Raw genomic sequence first — 22,533 nt, 5'->3', positions numbered from 1 at the left:
TAAAGGTCAAGACAAAATGGTCCAGCCAGGTTCTATGTCAAGCTGCAGTTAAGGTTGAATGACTGTCTTAGGTACATGACATATTCAAGAATCCAAATATAACATCCCTGAAAATTTTACTAGGAACTCTCAAAGAGATGTTGAGACATTTGCTATTGCATGTAGGTAACAAATGCAACCTTGCTCAGTCATTTTACTGTTACAGTCTTCCAAGTCAAATTACCCAGGTTTTCCATTTGGGGTTGGTATATCACTTTTGCTCTGGATGTAGCAAAAATGACTGTAATTCACCAGGTTTAGCAAAGCAGATTCACAGACATAGGCAGTGATTTTACTAGGTGAGTAATATCACATCACATACAAAACTATATTTAGTAGCCATTTTGAGTTGGCTGAGTAACAGATATTTTAAGAATCTTTTCTTTCAAGTAAGAATTTGATTTTCTAATCTGAGCAAGTTAAAGGAGTGTAATTCAGTTCATGCATAATTCATGATCCTTCACTTTAGATTTTCTTCTTGATATATCCTTGACTAGTGGCCTTCTCATGTTCGTGGTCTGAATCAGTCATGCACCACTAATGTTTTTACTTTGGGAATAATGTACTCACTCACAAAGCCATGACATGACTTTTGTTATTCTGTAAAGGCAAATTGTTTCTTAATGATCAGATCTCACATTAGGAAATACCTGTTTGCAAAGGAAAGCTGCCAGATGACTTTCCAATGTATTTTACTAGCATTAAATGTACTGCAGAGTCCAGATCTTCTACCAAAGTAATGAGTAAGTCACTGGATATACTGGATTACAGTTTGTTAAATAACAAAAGAGGAATAAAATACATTCACAGACTATATCTGAATGGGTTAGACTTTACATCAGAATTAAAAGTCATAAGTATGCCTCCAAATAAAGTGGCACTTACTGTCACTAGAAAAATGCCAATGGCCAAATTCCATGTGCTAACTATGGCAATATGAATGAATTTTACTGTTAAACTGTATTCAACAGAATGGCTGTTTTTAATTCAGTATGATTATCCAGGCATAATTTCATAAGATACAACATCCTATACATAACTGTACAATGCAAGTTTTTGTAGGCATTTCACAGTAACAGGTTAAACTGTACTCACTTCCATTGTGGTAGATATGTTAGTTCTGTTTAGAGTGAAGAATGCAACACATGCCCTGTGTTGAGTTAGCATTAAATAAGAAGTAAAATGCTACACATTTCTTCAGAAAAGTAATGTTTTGTTTCACTAGAAAGATGCTACCATAAACATCTCCATATTGGCCATGGCCATATTGTTGAACATTCTTCAGCACAGAGATGCATTTAAATCCTTAAAGGACAACAATGGGATTCCATTATTAAATGCTCAACTTCTCTGTCTTTTTTCTCCCTATTTACTGTCCCTGCAATGAATAAAAAACAATACAGCATTTAAAATATTTTAAATTGACTGTTTCTCTCTGCTAGAACAGTACCTTACTGTACTGTGGTGGTTTCACTTTCAAAAAACTTTTGTCCCACCCTGAAAAAGCTTGCTTCAGTCTCCAGTTCAGTGATGTCATCAAGGCCACTGAATACAGGTAGTTTTCTGGCTATTTCCCTCCCCAAACTGACATCACCACTACCACCCTAAAAACCCACCCATGCTGTGATGTCACAGCTCCCCAGTCCTTTCCGTACCCATACAGAAAGTAAAGGCTAAAACAAGGAAACAGTACATGAGTCAAGACTCCAGCTGTGAGCTGTCAGTCACAGCAGGTAACATCTCAAATTACCCTTAGCACTTGGATAGTTACAGAAGTTCGGTATAAAGGGTGATGTGAGATGAGTCAAAGTAGTACAATTCAGGCTTCACAAAAGACTGCAGTTTAGCCATTCTGAAATTAATTTGCAGTAAAAATAACTTTGAAATTCTGTTCTTTGGCATTTGCACTGTTTGTATTTTAAGTGGTCATTGGATGGTGTGAAATGTTACTTAAAACTAACTGAATGAAAGACAACAGTGTATGCGTGTAAAATCAATGTAGTGTCAGGAGCTCTAGGAAGAAAGAGGCCTGGGTGATGTACTTTTTTTTACAGACAAGCACTGCATTGTGGGGTACCTAGAGGCAGAATAAACAATCAGAATTACTTCAAGATGCCAGACCCCAAGTAGTCAGACTCAGAAATTATGTATAAAAATATTTAAAAACCTGTAAATAGTCCCAGAGTGGTGTCAAAATGTAGGAAACACCAAACCATGATGAAATAAACATGTTATTTGAGTCTGTGGGTGTGGTTCTCTTTTAAGGATAGAGTGCATTCTTGAGCACAGTAAGTTCATAGGTTCATAGGCTGGTACTAGGCTATCGGCCCTAGGGCATATACAAGCCTAGCCATAACAATTCCCTGGCTATTTCTTCCCACGTTTATAATTCCCTTAAAATTTTACTAAGATCTGTCAAGGGGTAGCCTGGACAGGTGGTGTCAAGAGATAAATTCCTGACTACACAACAGGTGACTGGAGTTCTACTAGTGGCTTGGATACTTGATGGCACAGGCAGGGATGATGGGATATCCCAACAGGTGGTTTCCACCCAGCTCATATCACTGCTTTGATGGCAGACCCTCAGCTGCAGAGTAGAGACCTGTCATAATGAAGGCAAACAGTGCCAAAAAGACATGAGAATGACTGCTCAGTGCTGGTGACAGTAACCCATGTTGGCGTATGTGGGGAAACACACATCAAGTGCCATACAGCACCCCTGCAGTTAGGCAAGTACTCACATCAGCACCAGGATCAGAGTTAGGCTATAAAATGAAATGCTGTCATTGTTGGGATGCTAGCAGGAACCATAACGCTCAGCCATTCCTGACGTTGTGGAGTGTCCCTTATTTTGCTTCATATTTTGCCATTTTCCTCATAAAGTTATTGATTTTCTGAAAAATTACTGAAGATTATAATCATTTCATAAAACCGGACGTTAAAGTTTCATACTTCTTTTTGTTCAGAAATTGCATTTTAATGCAAAACATGTTATTCTACTAACTTTTAAGTGAAATTTAGAGTAATGTTTAAAAACTGTTCATGATTTTGGAACTTATCACTCCATTAGTTTTGGCTTTGTCAGGAATTCTGTCTCCCTCGTGGTTGCTTAGCCTATGGCCCGCCATGCACATGATATTGTCTAATAGAGGAAAAGTTTGATGGTTGGCAAGCACAGAGGCAAAAATTATATAAAAAAATGAACTGTTGAAGAGTGATTGAAATATGGCCTCTTTTACTTCATAAGGAATGGAGTTTAGTTTTTTTCTTGGTTTTCATTAGGCTGTGTATAGAAGACATACATTTCGGAAGAAGCCTCTAGTCCAATCAAGGAATGCAAGCTCTAAAATAATCTATTGCAGTGTTGGCTTTATCATTTGTGAATGTTTCTTCATTTATTTTGTGAAGTTTGTAGTACATTCATAACTCCATGGCTCAACCTTTGTTCATGGTATGTGAAACAACCCAACGGACATACTTACATAAAGGTGAACTGGGTTTAGTCAAGAGACTCTGAATAAAAAAGGGGCACTAAAGAAGCCATCCAATGTCAGGACAGGAAAGTCAGATGAAGCAATGGTTGCAGATTTATAGCTGATTCAGACTGTGGAAGAAGGATATTGCACTGTTTGAAACAGGAAATAGTACAAAGGCAGGAACTGTGATAGGTGGTTATATGGTCCTCTGAAAAAATGATGACTAAGACAGTAAAACAGAGAGTGAACTGCACTGCATGGGGCAGAACAATCACTATACTGCAGGAGACAACTAACACTCTGCACCTAATTAATTGTTTTGTATTTCATTTTGTCATTTTTAACTGTCAGTCACTTATTATTGCACTGTTTGGCCATAGCCTGGGTAAGAAGAGAAGGATAAATGCACTTAATTGTTCTCATACCTCATCACACCTTTTCACTCCAAGTTTATTAGTCCATGATTATACATCTCTTTCTTTCACTTACCACTATTGTATACTCACTTACTCCCTTCTCTAATAATGCTGTTCTCCCTAACCTCTTTTACTCACCCTCCTCTTCATACGTCACTTCTATATATCGTCCCTACTAGATATACTCAGTCTCACTTTTCCTTTTACACAATCTCTCCTCACTTTAACTCACCTCTTACATTAGTATCACCTTATCTGATGAGTAGTTTGTATCCTAAGAACAGTATGAAACAAAGCAAAACAGATGATCAGCTCACGCATTCCAACAATGTGATTGTATGTATTCACTGTTTCATATATGTACTGTGTTTCTTATTGTATATATCTTTCCTTCTTTATTTTAACTGTGGAGGTTTTCTCCCCGGGCCCCTGATGAATATGGTCTTTTATTCAGTTGGACTATCCCAGTTAAATAAAATAAATATTTTCATACATATAGACAGACTATACCTACGTATGTACATTTTAGAATAGCCAATCCAACACAAGGTTTTGACAGAGGGAGCAAACCAGAGTACCTGGACAAAAGAAAACAAGCAAATGCCACTTAGACAGTGACTGGAGATCAGAATGAATTCTGCAGCCACTGTGAGGTAAAGATGTTACACCCAGTAAGCCAGTGTACTGCAGGTAAGCTAAACAAAAAGTGCTTATTAGGCAGACAGGCAGGCAGGTAGAAGGCTGTTTTATACTATCAGTTTGACTTATCATTTACAATGTTCATTGTACTTTACTGTGATGCAATCTCTGTAAAGGAAACAAAATGCTATGGATTTGCTTGGTTCCTAGCTGATGAGGAACATGTACCTTTGTATGGACTTCATGTGAATAAGTGTGAAACTCCAGCATGCACATTATCAATTCACCAACTGGACATCCACACGAAGGGTTTGCCTAGTTATTCATACTCAGCTATTCTGACTTCAGCATACATTTTATACCTGACACCAATGAACTCAATGTCACATGCAAAATTCTTGGCATTCTGCAAAAATCTGAACAGTTGAGTGGTATATTTCCACTAAAAAGCTGCAGTTTCAGTATGTTATTAAATTTTGGTCAGGTTGTTTATTGGACAAAGTAATACTTTGCTGAACTATTGTCAAACTCAGCTGTACTGCCATCTACAGAAAAAGAAAGTATATAAGATTAGAGATACCAGCTGAACCACTGGAGTAAAAACTGCTATACAGTAAGAAATATAACACTTTTCAGGAAGAATAAAATAGTCTAATGAACAGGTTGCTTTGTCTTACAGTAGCAGTGCTAGCAAACATAGTTATTTCACAGTATTATATTTGCTATTATGGTATTTTCACTGTTTATAAATCTTTTTGTTGAAAGTGAATGGAAGTATTCATAGTGCCAATACACTTTGCCATAGTTTTGAAAAATAACTCTGCCTTTGTATGACCTTGACAATTCAACAAGAATGTAGAGTCCAAGCTGTTCTCTGTGTAAATAACTGCAGGCAAGGAACAAATGCAGGCTATTTCCTGAATAAGGTTCTTCTCACTGATCTATGCAGACTGCAAACTGAGCTATCAAATTTATATTCAGATTTATTTTCTGTCTGCTGCTACAAATGATTCACAGCTTATTCTGAAGTTCGACGAGTTCGTTGAGCCCATCACAGGAGTAAAAATGCAGATGTTTGTAAAACGTGTTATCTCGCTGTAGACAGTCGCACTTGGTCCACGAAAGCAAACAAAGCAGCAGATAATGATTAACATACCAGGCTAGAGAGATTATAAAGGTCATTTTGCTAAACCCTAAATCCCATGATGCTTTGCTTGCATTGTGCCTGAATCCCTGCTTGTCAGAAAAAGGAGCAGAAAGGTAGAGTTTTTAATGTCTTTATCTATATATTCAAATGTCTGACCTTGTACAGTCTGCTGCGTAATTGCAAAGCTGTGAGAAACAATGGGTAAATTACACATAGAACTATTTTATGTCAGCATTCTTGTTCATTCTACAGATAAGTAGAGTTAGAAACGCTGATTGTTTCAAACATTTTTTACTAAAAGTCTATGAACAAAAATTAGCACTTTTGTTCCTTAGGGATGCATATTGATTGGGATTTGTTTCAAAACATTATTCCTTTAAATATGTCCTATATTACGTCATTGATAGCAAGACAGTGCACTGAAGTGTCCATTCTCAAAAGAAGGGTGCAGGCAATGTTGATGAAGGTTAACAGATCAATGACAAAAGCAGTAATCTGTGTAATATATAGTCACAGTAAATGAATGAGTTATGCAACACAACCACTGAGGACATGTTTTAGGTTTGTTTTTCTAATTTAAAAGGAAAGGAAGTACTTTTGCTGTAACTGGTCACCCCTGCAGAATATAATATTTGGACGTAAATTATATTTTTTTCCAGTTTTAGTTGCTTGTCATGGACAACACTTGCATAAAAAAATACTTGTGCATTTTTCTGACTTTCCACTTATTTGTTGATTTATTCACGCTGGTAATAAGGTTAGATACACTAGGCACAAATTTTTACTTTTGGAGGTGACCGAGAAGCATCATTAGTTTAAGTAGCTTGCTCCCATTAAGCAGAATGCAAGAGATGACTGAAGGAATCAGACTTGTTTCAAATGGCATAAATTGATAATGTAGTAATGACAGAGCATGGTGTTGTGTTCAGTTTACAGTGGCGAAGAGAAAATGCAGTAGTCTTGGCATCTCTTTTAATTTAAGACAAAGAGAAGATAGTACTCAAAAAATGCAGTTCTGGGTAAATAACAACAAAGCTGAAAAGACAGCTCTGGAATGTGCATGTAATGCTGTATGGCATCCATATGAAGGTTAAGTGCCAGAATTGTATTTGTAGTCAGATCATAGATTGTTGACCACCCAGACATATATAATGCTTAAAGTATACCCAGATCTCCACGTGCTGCCTCTATTCATTTAAACATAAGTGCTCCATTTTTATCTGTTGCCATTCCAATCATAAAATAGATTGTTGTTAGTATTGTATTCCTCTCTCAAAACCTGATGTATACAGACTTGTGCTGTAGACATTGGTGTAGGTGGTCAGTTCTGGGCTTTATGTGTCAATACATTTTAGAGACATTCTGAGAAAAGTGTACTGAGCACACTGACTATACCTGGCTACACCATTGCTAGAGAAATCACAGAAATTATGATTTGTAGTATATCTAAATAGCACCTCAGGCCTTCCTTGAAAAGAGAACATATGTCCATCCAGGAATTAGAGCAACACATAAAGCCTTTCTACCCCTGAAAGCAGACCATAAGTATAGTGGAACTCAATGTTTTTAACAAAAAAGCAAATAAATGAGAAACAGCTAAGCTAAAGCTATGAAAGGCAACTGCATGTAATGCCTAACCTGGCACCAGACCGGTAAGCTGGTTATAAGAACAGGCTGGTATTGCTTGGGGCCTGGTGGGAATTTTAACTTTAAATTTTTTTTCACCCTATAACTTAGGAAATGATTGCATTCACAACTGTCATTAGACACTTTATGTAAATTTTAGACAGTAATGTTGCTCATTGACAAGATTTTTCATTTACTAAAATAACAGCATACCCTTTATCATGCTATACTTGTATTATTGTTTCATTAGGCAAATTACAGCCTTGGGTAGAAGTAAAAAAAAAAAAAAACTACACCTTTGACATTTGGTCTTCAAAAATGTCATTTTGGTAATATGTAGCATCTCGCAAATGAGAAAGAGTACACTTTTCCTAAGTTATCTTGTAGCTATGTACTTACAAAATTACATCTGCTTTGTAAATGTTATGAGTTGCAGAAGATGTTAAATTATACTGAAAAAGTTTTATGTCTGTATTCAGCATGCAAGGGTTTTGTCTATGTTAATGATTTGACTTTTTTCATGTATTTGATCTCATGTTCTTAACTAAATAACAGCACTTCATGGGTTTTATTGTTTGTTTTTGTCTGAATTGTGTAAAGAGTCTGCACATTCACATAAAGTCTTACACAAACAGAAACGTGTTTAAAAGACACAAAGCACATTGGTAAAGTACAAGCAGATTAGTACAGCACTTTATACTTTCTAAACTCTTTTTTCTCTTTTATCTGACCAGTATGTAATGTTTTCCTTCTGTTACCTGGCTTCCATTATGTCTCATTAAGTTATAGCGCTGTAAGGAACTGATTCATTGAGTGCAACTGGTTAGGAAATTAACTTGCTGAAAAAATTAGTAGCACGTGTTTTGCAGGGGGGCAAGACCCTCATTTACCCTCAATTTGTGGAGCAAGCTTCTCCCAGCCTGACATTATATACATGCCAGCTTTGTTGTTCTTGAAGAACAATGACTTGAGAAATCTTGCCAAAAGAAAGGAATCAATGCCTGGGAACACTTTGGAACCACACCAGCTTTCATATGGAAAACAGTGACTGGGGAGTTCATCTTCGACCAGCTGTGCAAAACAAATGGGCTCCTCATCCAGAACCCACTTCCTGGACTTTTGTTAACTCCCACAAAAAGTACATTTAAACCTTAACAAGTCATTCTACCTCCAACAATCTTTTTTTTAGATATGACTCGACACAGAGCTTAACATCACTCTTTCATAATATTTTTATTTATTTATTTTACATTTGTTGACCGGGATAGTCCGACTGGATACATGTCCATTTTCAGCAGAGGCCTGGGGAGAAAAGCTCCAAGATAATAATTCACATTGAACATTTAGTAAATGCTAGTTTCAAGCAGATTACAGTCATAAGCAGTACCAGCATTTATCACTTTACAAAACATAACTTTATTTTCAAAGTTCAGCATACATAACATTGCATTCAGGTTTAAGACACACTGAGCAGCAGTTATACAATTGACCCTTTGTGAAATGGAGTGGTAGAAAAAAGTTAGAATTAGTTGAAGGTAAGGCACCTGAGAAATAGAGAGGTCACTAGTCGGGGTTAGTGCAAGGACATAACCAATGAGTTTTGAAGTATTTCTTGAGTTTGTTTTAGAATTGAGTTAGTGAGGGTTCTAGGGTCAAGTCAGCTGGGAGTCTGTTCCATATTTTTCCAGCAAAGTTGGCAAACAGAGAGTCCCCAGCTGAGTAGTTGGATTTGTATGTTTGAACTAGGAGTTTAGTGGATGATCGCAGTGGCCAGGTGCTGGTGTAGGGGCTGATAATATTTTTTAGTGCAGGTGTATTTTCTGGTTGACAAAGGACTTTATGTGCCACTATTAGCTGGTTGAACTGCAGTAGGCTTAGCAGTTCAAGCCATCCTAGGCGATTTAGGTTGTGACAGTGGTGTGTCCAGTAGGCTGTGCCAGTAGCAAATCTGGCAATGTGGTTATAGCAGGATGATAGTTTATTAAGATCTGTTTTGTTTAAGTTGGAGAATAGAAGTGAGGCATAGAGAAGAGTTGAAAGCAGATGTGAATGGGCAATTGCAGTTCTAGCAAGTATGGTAAGGAAAGGTTTGATTCTGTAAAGAGAGCCAAGTTTTTATTAATGGTTTTGATAGTTTGATTGATATGCACATCAAACTTCAGGTTATCAGCTATGAAACCCAGTAGTTTAGTTTGGGCTTCTGTGGAGATTATAGTGCCATTGTTAGCAGTTATGTTGAAGGATGGCAGGGGCATCCTGCATGTGGGGGAGAAGAGGAGCAACTTAGTTTTGTTGGGGTTTAGGATTAGATGTTGATTGGAGAGCCATTTTTCCACTGTATTGAAGGTATTTTGGGTTAATGTGAATAAAGTAGCTGGTGAGGTGTCAGAACAAATCAAGGTGGCGTCATCCGCATATTGAATGCAGGTAGCTTCTGGGATGACTGAATGAAGGTCATTGATAAAGATGGAGAAAAGAAGTGGTCTTAGTATCGAGCCCTGGGAGACTCCTAATGTGATGGGTAGGCAAGATGATAGCTTGTCCTGCCATAGGACTGCCTGTTGCCTGCCCTGCAGATAGGATTGAAACCACTGGAGTGCATGGTTGTTTAAGGAGAAGGCCTTCAAGGTATTTATAAGCATTTTGTGGTCAACCATGTCAAAAGCCTTGGATAGATCTAGAAAGAGTGCTGAAGATAGATTGTTATTATTGCGGTTGTGGTTAATGACGTTAGAGAAAGAGAGGAGGGCGAAAGTAGTACTGTGGTGTGGCTTAAAGCCATGTTGAAAGCTGGACAACAGCTTGTTCTGTGTGAGGTAGTGCATGAGCTGTATGTGTACACACTTCTCCTTAATTTTAGCTAGAGGTGACAGAATAGCTATGGGTCTAAAGTTTGACAGTTCAGTGGAACTGCCTCCTTTATGGAGAGGTATGACATGGGAGATTTTCCATATAGTGGGTACAGTAGCTTCAGATATAGCTCTGTTGATCAAGATTGAGATGGGGTAGGCTATGGTGTCAGCAGCCTTTTACAGATAGTCTGCTGGGAGGAGGTTGGTAGCCTGGGTGGTGGGTCTTAGTCTCTTAAGTAGGGCATGAATAAGTTGATTAGGAAGAAGTTGGAAGGTAAAGTATGTTTGGGTACTGGGTGTGGCTAAATTAGAATTAGAGCCATTGGGAGAGAGTTGGCTGGCTAGAGACTGGATAGTCTCTGCGAAGATGCTGTTGAAGTTAATAGCAATGTCTACTGGGGATTTTTGTTGGGAAGCTGAGGGGGGTGGAGTGGCGGTTTGGCCTGGGTGGAGTAGTTTGTTTATTCCTGCCCAGAACTTTTGAGGTTTGTTTTGGTGTTTTTGCAGAAGATGGTAGTAGTGGTTCTTTTTGTCTAAGGTTATGGATTTTTTGGTGTCATTCCTTAGCTGTCTGTATCCTAGTTGATCAAGTGGAGCATTTGTTTTTCAGTAGGTGGCCCATGCTTTGTTTCTGAGTGAAATTTTGGTTTTGGTATCTTTAGAAAGCTATGGTGCAATATTAACTTTGGTTCTAATAGAGGGGCTGGGAGCATGGGAGTTAAGAATAGCAAGGAATTTGGTGTTAAAATATGCTACTGCTTCATCTAGGGGGGAGACTTTTTAGTACTGACCAGTTGCATGCCTTAAGTTCATTTTGAAACTTGGTGAGAATAAAATTCTTGTTGTTTCTTAATGTTCTATAGGTGGGTTGGTAGGAGCAGTCTTCTTTGAACTTGATTACATAGGTGAGACAGTAGTCACTTAAGTCATCAGGCAAAGTGCCTGATTTATAAGATTGAAGATGGGTATTGATGAGTATCCAGTCTAGGGTACTTACTTTGTTATTGGGTTTTCCTGTCCTGGTGGGGGAGGTTATGATTTGAGTATATCCATAGACGTTTATGTAGGTTGTGGGGTTTCACAAGAGCAAGTGTTCCAGTCAATGTTGAAATCCCCAAGAACAATTGTTTCTTGGGGGTAGTTATTGGATAACCGATATAAGAAGTCTTCTAAGGTTTCTGTGTTCCTCCCTGGGGGAATGTAGACACAGACAATGTTTACATTTTTGTTTTTGTTAATTTGTAGTTTTGAGATAAGAATTTCAGCATTATTGAACTGGGGTGGTTGTTGGGTGTCTATGTTAACAGATAGGGTAGACTTGTAAAGTATGGCTACCCCGCCACCCTTTCTGGTGGTACAGTCTAGTCAAAACATACTATACCCTGGTGGCAGAATCTCATGGTCCTTGGTAGCAGGCTTTAGCCATGTTTCTGTTAGGCATAATATATCTGGGGAATGAACAGCTAAGAGGGCATAGAGGTGCTGAGTTTTGTTATTTATGCTCCTAATGTTTAGATGGCAGGCCAGCAGTGAGTTAGGAGGTCTATTTGTTGGAGCTATTGTGGTAGGGGATATAGTAGGGGGATTAGGACCAACAGGTGGGGATGGACCAGGATTTGGGTGGATGTTGCTATCTTTTGTGATGTTGTAGTGTATCCTAAGTATGAGTTTTATGATTTTGAATAAAGTTTTGTAATAGTGTCTAGTTTTATAACTAATGTAACTAGGCCTATTAAGATGGTAGTATTTAGGGGTTAAGGAGGTAAGCATGAGGGGAGTGAGTAAGGGTGCATTATATCTGTTGTAGATGGGATGGATGTTTGGAATTTAGGGTAGTGGATACCTGGGTGATCCTGATATAATAATTTGCGTCTTCATAACTTTACCTCTTATTTTTAATCTTGGTGTTTTGTGAACATTGGCTATATTTCTTATATCAGATTATATATCTCTAGGTTTTCAGCAGCATTTAAATAAATCTTTAACATAGTATTTAAAGTTAGCACATAAACAAAACAATTTTATTAGAAATAAGCATTGTTGAGATAATTTTTATGGTGTTTACCTTACAGATATAAGGTACAAGATTTAATTCTCACCCTTGCCTTGGGTAGCATGACTGGGTTTGAAAAGGCCTCCTGGAGTTATTAGCTATGAAATTATTTAATTGTGCTCGACACACTTGTTTGATATTTCACTTTACTTGAGAAGTGATTGATGTCAAGCAGAGAGTTGAGCAAGTATTTTTGGTCTTCCTATGACAAATGAAGCTGCCTTTTCAAATTTTATTTTGAACCACAAAAATACTTTGGATAAAAAAACACTTTAAACTTGTAAACTTGTTGTTTTGACTTGAACTTCAAGAAGAAAGTAAGGAACAAAGACTGCATCAGTGACATAAAGAGAGGCTTGCATTACAAATTTATATATATATATATATATATATATATACACGTATGTACATACATATACAAGGTACTTAAACAAACAGAGGGGACATGACAGATTTTTTTTCTGTTCTACCACACTGTAGTGTCACAGATTATGATCAATGCATATTAGTAAAACTCTAACTGTTCTACAAAGCATATTAATGGTGACTATACTAAGAATATAAAAACAAAATGCAAACTAGAGTTACACAGTTTTAAAATATTTATGGTATTTATTTTGGGAGACTGAATGCATACTCACACAAGGTCCTTACAGAAACTGACCAAAAATAAGGCCAGTTCCACCACATTATGCAATGTTACTGATGTCACATATGACCAGTTCACCTTTGGGAGGCTCTCACCTGTTACATTTTGTCTAACTACAGGTGCTGCATAAAGGAAAAAAAGGTATGGAAGAAAAATGATAGTTTATAAGTATGAATTGATTCAGGGACGTTTACCTCAGCAGGTTAAGTAAATACATATTCAAGATTCTTTGACAATAAAAGAGAAGGAAGAATTGATTGCCTCCCTCCTCCTCGACTGCTACTAATGTCATGTGATCAGTGAGCCTAAAACAGTGCCCCCCATTCCATTGTGTAGTCACTGGAAATAAAACAGAAAGTTCAGTGTTCCACTGGCATGTGTGACTTTACCACTAGGAATGAAACGATAACCGAAGAGAATTTTTATGAGAGCTATGGCAATCTGCTCACTAGAGGGAAAGAGATAAATACAGAAAATTCAGGTGACCGCAGGTGTAATCCATTGTGATACTCCAAATATGTGTACAGTGTTCACTGAATTGGGGTTGTCAGTTGAGAGAGCAGTCTATAATGATCAACAGAAAAGAAGAAAGATGAAGCAAAATTGAAAAAAAATATGCGTACTAAATCTAAAAAAAATGTCCCGTATAAATTCACCATCTCTGCAAAGGAGTCTACTGTACAAAGGATGCACATTTGGGCAGAGCACATTTAGAATGCCCAGAAAGGTTCCTTACCAGGAAAGTACCGGGTATAAACACATTGTCCTATATGGATCACCTTAAACCCCATGTCTGTCTCCTACAAATTACTGAGAGGCGATCAACGCTTGCCATACAAACATAAATTCACCCTAGGTCTGGCCCCCAAGTCTCTGATAGACAGAAGCAGACAGTAATGCCGAAACTCACATAACCCTCCACATAACCTCTAGAAACTTCCTAATATACCCCTTCTAATAAATTCCCATGATACATAGGGACACATTTGGGTTTGGTTGAATTCAAAGGCTTATAAAGGCCTTGATGGTCATTAGCCTAGTATATTCCTATGAACCTGTATACCTATCCTTCTATGAAAAGCAGTCACCTCTGTTCTCATGCCATAATTACAGAGTTGCTATATTAAGTTAGAGGTATCTGTTCCCCCTGTGGAAATGAGAAGGGAAAGCACATCAAAATTCACTTCAATTTTTTGCAAAAATGCAATTTAAAATGGTGTTTTCTTCAAACATATCATATTTGAATTTTCAGCAAAATATTAGAAAGAGTTCCTGGAAAACTGAAGTAAGCCGAGCTAAGCAGATGTAACCAAGAAAAAGATGATAAGATATTATGACAAATATATTAGTACCAGTAGAAAGGCAACACAAATCAGAAAATGTAAAAATGAATAATACTAATGAAACATTAGTGCTGTAGATTCACTGGAAGGTGGAATAGTTTTTGCTTGAGGAATTGAAAGGTCATTGAATACTTTCTGGTGGAAACTGAGAAGGCATTTTGTCTCATGATGTCACTCTGGCCAAGTCAGACCCAATGCACAGTAACATATTTCTTTACATCAGCTAAGTCTTTCGGCAGTCATATTCTTTACAAGCTGTGGAACAGTGGATTAAATGGCAGAAAGAAGATAGCAAACTGCAGACTTTAAGCATCCATAATATTAAGCCACATAACTGCTAAAGCTGTGTGTGTGTGTGTGTGTGTGTGTGTGTGTGTGTGTGTGTGTGTGTGTGTGTGTGTGTGTGTGTGTGTGTGTATGTGTGTGAGCGTGCGTGTGTGTGCACAAAGTGACAGAAATAAACATCTGTATCATTATCTGTCGGAACTGCAAATACAATTGAGACATAATAGTTGAGGATAATGATGCAAATCATGATGAGAAGGTTAGTGATGGATGATGCTATAACTTGGTGCTGACATGTGGACAGTGTGCTCTTTTACTCAGAACCAAAGCAGCAGTTAATTAATATTCAGTTTCTTTTGTACACTGAGCTGCACCCTAAATACAGAATTACAGCCAGGTTCTAGCTATCCTGATGAATGCAATATTCTGTAAGTCACTTCATCAGTTTGGGTGCAATGCTTTCTCACTCCTTGCTCCCAAATTTGGAATTTCTTCTAATATTCCTTGCCTTTCAGCACTATCCCCCCTTCCCACCAACTCTGAAGTGGATATATAGCAAAATATGCCACTAAACTGCATCCACTGATAATTAATAGTCATCACAGCACACATTGTCAACTATAACAAAAAAGAAAAAATAAATAAAAACAAAAAGCAGCAGTTTTGCTGCATCCCACACCCCCACATCCCTTTAATTATGCTAAGTCTGACACAATACAACCTTGGGAGTAAACAGAAAATGTTCTTACTTCACTGTATTTTGATCCCTCCTACACTTGAATTAATAAATCCCTTTTCACCCCCCCCCCCAAAAAACACTTCTCATTTTGCTATTTTTCTAACTGTCCCCATCCACTGCTCTACCGCTCTCATGAATCTCATGTATACCTACAGTGGATATAAAAAGTTTACATAGCCCTGTTAAAATGCCAGGTTTTTGTGATATAAAAAAATGACACCACAGTAAAACTTTTCCCAAATGTAATGTGACCTATAACCTGCACAATTCAATTGAAAAACAAACAAATCTGTTAGGAGAATAAAATATAAAAAATAAAACACGTACAATAAGCTGGTTGCGTAAGTTTACACACCCTTAAACTAATACTTTGTTGAAGCACCTTTTGATTTAATTACAGCATTCAGTCTTCTTGGGTACATACCTGCCATCAATTAAAGAGACTCTGATTAACCCTTAATAAAGTTCAGCTGTCCTAGTACGATTTTCCTGAATGTACTCAGTTACCTGCTACAGCAAAAGCCATAGTTCACAGAGAGCTTACAAAGCATCAAAGGGATGTTATTGTTGAAAGGTATCAGTCAGGAGAAGGGTACAAAAAAATGTCCACAGCACTGGATATACCATGGAACACAGGGAAGACAGTCATCATAAAAGTGGAGAAAATATGGGACAACAGTGACGTTGCAAAGGACTGGACGTCCCTCCAAAATTGATGAAAAGACAAGATGAAAACTGGTCAGAGAACTACAGCAACACTGAAGGAGTTGCAGGAATTTCTGGCAAGTACTGGTTATGTACTACATGTGACAACAATCTCCAGTATTCTCCATATGTCTGGGCTATGGGGTAGGGTTGCAAGACGGAAGGCTTTTCTTACACAGAAAAGCATCCAGGCCTGGCTAAAATTTGCAAAACAATACATCAAGTCTCCCAAAAGCACGTGGGAAAATGTGTTATTGGTTCATAGGTTCATAGGTTCATACTAGGCTATCTGCCCTAGGGCATTTATAAGCCTAGCCAGAATGTGTTTGGCTTTCGCCACCCATTTTAAATTTATTTTGCTATGCCCTTTTTCGAGGTTAGTATACTGTGCCTCTGTCTAACAGTGACACAGAAGTGATACCCGGGGTAAACCTACGATCTCCCATCCACTCATCAAGATTCCTCTTGAATAGAGTCAATGAGGGACTCTGCCTAACCTGGACTGGGATTTTATTCCAGAGTGAAATAAAATTAATAAAATAAGTGTTATGGTCTGATGAGACCAAGGTTGAACTTTCTGGCCACAATTCCAAAAGGTACGTTTGGTGCAAAAACAACACTTTGCATCACCAAAAGAACACCATTCCCATGGTGAAGCATTGTGATGGCAGTATCATGCTTTGGGATTGCTTTTCTTCAGCTGGAACTGGGGCTTTAGTCAAGGTGGAGGAAATTATGAACAGTTCCAAATACCAGTCACTTTTGGCCCAAATCCTTCAGGGGTCTGCTAGAAAGCTGAAGATGAATTTCACCTTTCAACATGACAATGACCCCAAGCATACATCCAAATCAACAAAAGAATGGCTTCACCAGAAGAAAATTACAGTTTTGGAATGGCTCAGCCGGAGTTCTAACCTAAGTCCAATAGAAAATCTGTGGAGTGACCTGAAGAGGGCTGTGCACAAGAGATGCCCTCACAATCTGACAGATTTGGAGTGCTTTTGCAAGGAAGAGTGGGCAAATTTTGCCAAGTCAAGATGTGCCATGCTGATAGACTCCTACCCAAAAAGACTGAATGCTGTAATTAAATCAAAATGTGCTTCAACAAAGTATTAGTTTAAGGGTCTGCACACCTATGCAATCAGCTTATCGTACATTTTTTATTTTTTATATTTTTTCTCCTAAAAGACGTTTGGTTTTTTTTCAATTAAATTGCACAGGTTATAGGTCACATTAAAGGTGGGAAAAGTTTTGAAATGCTTTATTGTGGTCTCATTTTTTTATATCACAAAACCCTAACATTTTAACAGGGGTGTGTAAACATTTTATACCCACTCCTAAGTTATAAACCTTCTAGATACACAAATGTTGAACAGGCAGCCTAAATAGAAACAATCCTATACATTGCTCTCTCAGTCATATCCTGTTACCACTATCCCATACAGTACTAATGTCTTCCATGCCCTCCTACATAATTTTATAACTTACTTCAATGTATCTCTTAAACTTTTTACAAACCTATAGAATACTAAAATTTCAATTACTACATAATTTTATAACTAACTTCTTTACGTGTCTTGAACTCCTTGTAAACCTTTCTTCACTGAAATGAAAGAACACAAATTCTTTACAGTAATATTTCCCTTCTGCAGTATCAATCCATTTACATCAGCAAGATTTTACAGCTGGAACAACTGGGGTCTATGTCACATAATTGAATGGCCACATTGTCGAGCATATCATCTCGACAATGCAGGCCGTCGAACCGTTCTAACTGAGATCACATTATGGTAGGGATCAGGAAATTTGCTCTTTTCCTCACTGTAGTGTGATCTTGGAGTTGGTATATAATTATCAGGGGTGTTTGGGGCATAGCTCCCCACATTAGGCGGTGATGGACTGCATTGTTGATGAGATGAAGTTTGTGGCCATTTGATTATTTGACATAGACCCAAACAACTGTATAGAGTTATAATTGTTGATGTAAATACTTTATTGTATATACCTATCTTGTAATTATGTTTGAGTTTAATGAGAAATGTAACTGTTGTTTTTCCGAGAACTGTCTGAAATTAATTTGTTAATATATATGTACTGTGGTAGAGCTTTTCTTTCTAGGCCTCCACTAAAAATGGGCTCTGCCCAGTCAGACTTACCCTGTCAGCAAAGACAAATAAATAAATAAAGCTAACCTTTCATTCTATAATCAAAATGTATTACAAACTGCATTAGGTTAAAATGTGAAGTGATAGGATAACTTTAGTTGACTGACCTGAAGTAGACTGTCTGTACTGTTAATTGTCATCAAGTCAGATCATGCTAGCTTGAAGTATCCTTCAAATACTTTGAAAAGTGTGAGTAATTCCATGATTTTAAGTAGCAAAATATATGTTTGACTCTCACCTTACTTACTTGTAAAAATGTGTGTTTTGTGTGTGTGTGTGTGTGTGTGTGTGTGTGTGTGAAAAGCATATCTGGAGCAAAGAAAATTCTTATAGCGTCATTCAAAATTAACATAAGTTACATTCACCCTAACATCTCAAGCATAATAAGCATAATATAGAGGATTATGGTAGAGTCGCTGATCATTGTCACTTTGTTATGGGTCCTCTTGAGGTGAATTTATTGGCACCTGCAATGAGAACATAATTCTTTGTACTGCATGGTGCTTTATCTGCTCCATGTACTACTGGTTACAGGAAAAAGAGGTGAATGCTGTTAAAGCCGTTAGCGAGCACTGTCAGTACTATGTGCCTAGAGCAAGACACAATATTAACGGTGCTTATTACTGTGCTTAACTACCATTTCTTGCTCCTGAGTAGCACTCAGCTGGGTTGTCTTTTTCCCAATCATGGCGCTTTATGCAATTCATGACTTTTCAAAAAGAATCTTGTCCAGCCTTATTGGGCTACCAAGAGACTACCAGCAGCATTTAGAAAGGTGATCCCTAGATCCCTAAACTAGATAGAAAATGGGAATATGTCAGCTTTATGAACATTTCAGTTTTCCTTTTACCATTTTTCTCAGCATTCTAAGATCTTTGTCTAATTCTGCCTGCCCCATCAGGAAACCCTACCAAAAAGGTTTATTTGCTAATTATTACATCTTTTCATTTATTAATACTTCAAGTATATCCAGTGTATAACAAATGGACTTTCCATTTAACTCATGTAGGCAAGAGAGTATATTATGTGTTGAGATTTATTGAAACAGGCTAGGAATAAGGACTCTCTTCTACTAGCTGTAACATACTGCAGCAACTGGGTCCCCTGGAAACAGACACTTTGTTAAAATATGACCCAGCATTTCAGCTGTAAGGTATCCCAATGCATTATTGTACTGTTTAAATGAATTGAACTCCAGAGGTATAATGGCACACTGGACATAATGCTTATGGCTATGTTGAAGACTATTAAAATCCCCATGTGATACATTACTTCAGTTACAATTATTTGATTTCTGCTTCGTTTCATTCACTTTCTTTAGTGACTTTTATTAATTAAAACAAATTGCAATTTGACTCATAACTGCTTCCTATAATATGTGTCAGCCTTGATGATCTCTACTATAAAATAATATGAATTAAGCAGCTTTTACAGTGATTTACTTTTCATTTTAATTGTTTTTAATTCTGATAAATGTGTTTCTAGTTCTTATATTTTACTTTTCATGAATTGCTAGAAATCACACAGGATCACTCCTTAGTGCACCATATTGATTTCACTATGTGTGTGTGTGTGCGTGTGTGTGTGTGTGTGTGTGTGTGTGTGTGTGCGCGTGTGCGTGTGTCTGTGTGTGTGTGTGTGTGTGTGTGTGTGTGTGTGTGTGTGTGTGTGTGTGAACAAATTTTTATCTGTGGAAACATACATAACTTTTCTGGGTAGTGGTAAAAATGCAGTTAGCAAGAAACTGTCTTTCAAAAATAAGCCATAAAATGCATCACAGAACATTCAGACCCTTAGAACTTCTAGATTATGGTGGACTCCATACCACAGACTGTATAAATGGATTTTGATATGAACTTAGAGGTGCACTCTGCCCTCAACTGCACACATTCTAAAACAAATCCTGTGTACAAAATGATGCTGTAGCTTGTGTGGGAGGGTGGGAATGATATTATCAGTATTTCTTTAATTTTCCTCACAATTAAATATTAAACGTGCACTGGAAGTCATTATAGCTAGTGTTGGGAATGGGGACAGTGTGGTCACTCTTTCATTTACTTCTCTCAGAGTCCTCATAGGTATATATAGAAGGGATAGTGTACTGCCTACGGCAACAAGTTAGAATACATTATTGTGATGATTATTTTTTTCACTTTACTTACAATCACACATCAGGTACATATGCAGGTAGCTGCCTTTTGTGGATAAGGGTGATGAACATGCTATATGTAAGTATGACAGCAGTCACTTGAAATACATGACTGTGGCTATTTGTGCCTTTGCTTACACTCCATTCTAACAACAAAGGAATGCAGGGACAGCAACTGCCTTTTTGCAGGGGAAGGCAGGCAGTATTCTCAGATAGTATTTTTATATCCTATGAAACATCTGTCTCATTAGTTTACTGTGAACTTTTGTTCATACCAATACTATATTAAAAGGTTATGAAAATGCTTCTTGAGGCTTGGTGACCCCCAGACCTTCACAGCTTAATTAAGTTACTTCCTAGACAGTTATTGCTGTGCTGTCCTGGCAATTTGCTTTGTTGAAAAGACATGAGGATAGGTAATGTTGAACAATAACAACACATTTCTTTCCTTAGTCATATTTTTTGTTCAGGCCATCATTGGATGAAAATGTAATTTAAAAAAACTGTAAAATTCACATCAGAACATAGTGAAAGCAGTGACTTTCAGAAAAAGTTGAAGAGTAAGACAAAATGTGAGAAAAAGAATAAAAAAGTAATATGTGTTGTATAGGAAGCCCAACACAGGGTGGGGGTACACTGGAAGATGTGGTGGGAGTGGTGACACAGTAGGCAGTGCAGCACACCAGAGAGTTCTTCACCTAAAGCACCATTAAACTTAGAAACAGCTCTGTACATAGGGTTGTAATGTAACATCATAGCAAGTAAATGCCAATAATTGTGAATGTTGCATTGTGGGATGAGCTAATGTGGCACGGTGTGTAGGCATGTCATAACCCAAGACCATTGTATTCAAATTATGCATACTACTCCTAAAATTTTGCAACATCAACTGAAAGGTTGTTTTAGAGTGGTGGCAGTGATGTGGAGATACTTAGACTGGAATTGTCCAGGGGCCCCTGACTTGACACTTGCTGGAGGCCCCAAAATGCTAACACTGGCCCTGCTTAAAATTTCCTGTCACAAGGGGTAGGACTGTGTACTTGCTACCATTTTAACCATTGCCATGGTGTCTGACTGTACTCAGATCTTACTCTTCTGACTCCAGGAGTGAGGTGCCTGGGCATCCAGAAGAACTACTCACCTCTAGAATGTTAGCATGTATTTCCGAATCTACCTAATGTGTAAAAAAGTCATTAACAGTCACTAAAAGCATTATTTTTTCCAAACCTGAAATTCCTAATTCCACATTTCAAAAGTTTTACATTTCAGCTGTTAGCCTGTTATAGACCATCTAATTTATAATCGGTTAAAACTGCAAGAAAAACCAAGCTAAGCAAGCTAAGCTGAAGTCCTTATTGTGTAATATCCTAAACCACTTTTAGTGAAGGCCCATGGAATATATGCAAATGACCTCTTAAGGACATACCAGTGTTTCAGCTGGCTTCTAAGGCTATGTATAAGCACATTCAGACCAATAAAGCCAGTCCCAACAAGCTATAGACAAGTCATGTTTCAGCATTTTTCTGACCTCATCAGTACAACACAAGTGGATAATTTCTTGAAGTAGTTATGCCATGTATAACATACACATTAACATAATAAAACAAATAACTATTTACACAGATATCTATGACAGCTATTTACTATATACATTAATAAGATTCATGAAACAGCCAAACATTATAGGCTCATAGGTAAAAGGTGTTTACAAGGCTAACGACAACAAGGACCTTTTTAAGCCTAACCATACATCCCAAATCACTGACAAGTTCTGGTACTCTTGATAAGTGTAAGCAGACACTTGGAATATGAAACATTTACAAGCAGGGACCTGGGAGATGAACCATTTTCAGGTTGCCTGTGTCCATTAGAGACATAGGCACCAAGCCAGGGATGAATTTCCTGTTTTCCATCCAATTGTCCAAGTTAAACTTGGGTTAGGAAGGAACTCTGCTGCATATGGATAGTTAGCTTGTTCCAGAGACAGGGTAGTCTCTGGGATACATACCTGTCTGTCTAGCAGGTGCTATTTATATCACAGGCAAGATTTAAGTATTTAGAATGGGTAATTGTGGTGCTATTTGTTTTGTAGATATGCAGAAGGTCCATCAGAGTGGGGTCTGATAGTTTAAACTAATCATGAAACATAAACCAATATTTCTCTATTAATGAGTTCTGTTTTATCCAGTAATTATTTTATGTGGTTATTTTGTTTTCCATCTTACTAGCAGACATTTCTTTTTGACATAC

The 22,533-nt window shown here is 37.5% G+C and overlaps 1 protein-coding gene across 2 annotated transcripts in view; it reads left to right on the top strand.

Annotated features, from left to right (window-relative positions):
• The first annotated feature begins 5,732 nt into the window (after positions 1-5,732).
• The window catches only part of ASPDH (aspartate dehydrogenase domain containing), a 647,432-nt gene continuing 630,631 nt past the window's right edge, over positions 5,733-22,533 (top strand). Inside the window, exon 1 of one of the 2 annotated variants that reach the window (XM_044058976.1) lies at positions 5,733-5,830. The gene's annotated coding sequence lies outside the window, so the exon portion shown is untranslated. The remainder of the gene's footprint in view (positions 5,831-22,533) is intronic. The other variant, XM_044058975.1, reaches the window with a different exon arrangement.

The sequence above is a fragment of the Protopterus annectens genome, chromosome 17.part0 (assembly GCF_019279795.1).
Source record: "Protopterus annectens isolate FY-2018-M chromosome 17.part0, PAN1.0, whole genome shotgun sequence".
In the NCBI taxonomy this organism is placed as follows: Eukaryota; Metazoa; Chordata; order Ceratodontiformes; family Protopteridae; genus Protopterus; species Protopterus annectens.
The sequence above is the reverse complement of the archived record's forward strand: the minus strand, read 5'-3'. Positions and strand labels throughout refer to the sequence as shown.